Genomic DNA, 2,768 nt, shown 5'->3' with positions numbered 1-2,768 from the left:
CAGAAAGCAGTCGCAGGTTTCGCCACTACTGCTTCTTTTGAGTGAGCTGTTATTTTAGGCAAAATTATTCCTATTTATTAACACTGCACACAGGTGCACCTGAATACATTTACACACACGTTAATGAAAAAAAGTATAAGGCTAAAAATGCGAGCAAGGCAAAATGTCAATAATGACGTAGTGATATATTAACATAAAAGTAGTTGATCAACAAGAACCAGCCCAAAAACACCAAAAAGAACGCAAAACAAACAAAGGAATATTTGAAAATTTATCTAAGACATTTAATGTTGCTATCACTATTACAGCTACTTTGTAATTGCATTCTTTTTTCTGATATCATCTTTAAACACCGCGCGCTTCCGAGATTGACATGACGACTGTCATATTCGTCCCTTGTTTTATAGTGGATTGCTCTGGTGTGAATGTGCTGATATCAGTACCAAATAAAGGTCAGTAAGTTTTGGAAGACGAATGTTTATTGACGCTCTGGGTGGCAAAGATGGGTGGATCGTACATTTGCGTACACTTCGGTAAGATAGTACAGATTTTATTTGTGTATGTGTTATCTGAATCGGGCGTTCAATGGTTATAAAGGGCAGACTCAAAAAAGCGTTCAAGGTGTAACTTCGGCTAGGGTTTATTTCTGTCCGTTTTGCATATTCCTGCACTTTTTAATGATGCCCTTGTGGTACATTAGTGCATTGAGAGGACCTATTTTATTCGCTTTACTTTCGGGAAAGTGATGTTTGGCAATATGTTCTGGTCCTCAGGAAGTGGTTGAACTTGCCGGGCTCAAAAATTTTGCGACTGGTCTATCAGGTGTCTTCAAAATACTCCAGGATGAATGCACCGTCAGCAAGAAGTGGTGTCCGCGTCGTTTTTCCAGTGATCATTTACTAGATGCTGCCTGCTCTGCGGAACTAAAACTTCGTTCCTCCTAGGTGAGCATTTGTTATTTTGCAGTCTTGGCCCTCGTTCTCAGCAAAGCTGTTCCTACATGAAGCTGCTTCCACGCTCCTTGTCTTAGCTGCTTGATTGTCGTATCATATAGATGTGACGCATATCCTAGAAACTTGTAACTGGGGTCAAATCAACTCATGGATTGTGTAGATTGTTTACGTTCAAATGGTGGAATCGATAAATATATTTTCCGGTTTTTGAGTAAGAATCGAGAAGACTTAAAGAAATAAACTCAATTGGTGTTATCGAGAAGACTTAAGCAAATAGCCTCAAGTGGTGTTATCATAGTAAATGCAATGGCTGGGGTGTCGTGATCAAGTGCCCTGTCAAATGTACCTTTGCTGCGAATGTATTAAACTGTTTCTACGTATGTCATATTGAGTGTAGCCTTTGACTTTTTTGGTAGGATTTCACTAGAGCTCTGGTTCTTTTCTCTGAATGATTTGTTTACTTGACCTCATTATCACTGATGACTCGTCGAATATGCTCAAACAGGTCGTTTTGAATTCATTTAATGGGAGGTGTTGAGTCCGACCCGCAATATTCGAACCTTCGGCTTCGCAACTGCTTGACTGGATGTTGTTTCGCTAGCCTAATTCGGAACCTCGGCCTTTTAGTTGCTGTGCTTCGAAATCCCCTTACGTGTTGTCCGCTGCGTCATTACAACAGGTTATTTTGCGTCACCTCATGAAGCTTGTCTTCAGTGTTTCGTGCTTGAAGGTTACAATTCAAGCACTAATGGCGTGGTATTGTAGAGGCTTTAATGAAAGTGATGCCATTACTATCCATTGAAAGGTCTCCTACGATTCATTCTTGAAATGCATTCTGAAAACTGATGGAGGAGTTGATAAATGCTCGATGTGTTTGCAACACATGAAAGCTGGTCTGCTGTTCTTGAGGCGGAAGTATGGTGATGGTAGAGATGCCATCGGAATAATGTGCTCAGGCCATTTTTGGCTGTAGGCGGTCTTTTTTAATCCATCCTTTAAATTAGTGGCAGTGCCGCCGAAAAGCCTCCGCTTCAGGTTTGGACACAGATGCTCAGTTTGTTTTCCCATTCCCTAACCCACGCCCCAACCCCTTGGTCCTCATATCAACTGGTCTTATTATGGATCCTTGTGACGTCCAAATCGATACATGTGATGCATTTGTGGTGCACTAGTCATTCCTCCATTCTTCATGTCAGGCGGAGGTGAATGATTGCGAGGTGGCTACAAAGAGTGAAGAGAGTCTTCCAGAATCTACCTTGGGACGCGATGCAGGTCTATTCCCGCCCCACAGCCAGCCATCTGCAAAGCTTATAGCTAGCAGAAATATCTTACTTTGATGACGTCTCTTGCGAAGCCTTGGAATCGGGCAAATAGTAAGTGTTACTTTTCTGTTGGTCTGTTTGTGTGTTAAGTCATCCACCCCTTTATTTATTTACATACTTCTTGCTTATTTATTTCCCCAAATATTCACTTATATCTGTGCGTCTATTTGCCTCGGGGCATTTATTCATCTCCTGTTTATTTTCTACCTCTGTCTTCTACCTGTCCGACACGTTTGAGCAGGCAAATGGTAGATGGTGGAGTGAGGAGGCCTGACGACAGGCTTAGATGAAAATGGGCGCTCAGGAGAAAATGAGCTAGTGAACTAAAGTTCTGGACCCCTAATTCGTGTAGTGGTGGAAACTAGATGGTTGGTAAGGAACTGAAGCAGATGCGTAGAAAACTACGATATTTGAGGCTGGAACTCGGTAATAGGAGAGAAACAGGGCTGTTTTGTGGAGAATTGGGATCTAGGATGATAATAGTTGGGAACTT

Source organism: Echinococcus granulosus, assembly GCF_000524195.1.
Source record: "Echinococcus granulosus chromosome Unknown EG_S00220, whole genome shotgun sequence".
NCBI lineage: Eukaryota > Metazoa > Platyhelminthes > Cestoda > Cyclophyllidea > Taeniidae > Echinococcus > Echinococcus granulosus.
This window is presented reverse-complemented; position numbering follows the sequence as displayed.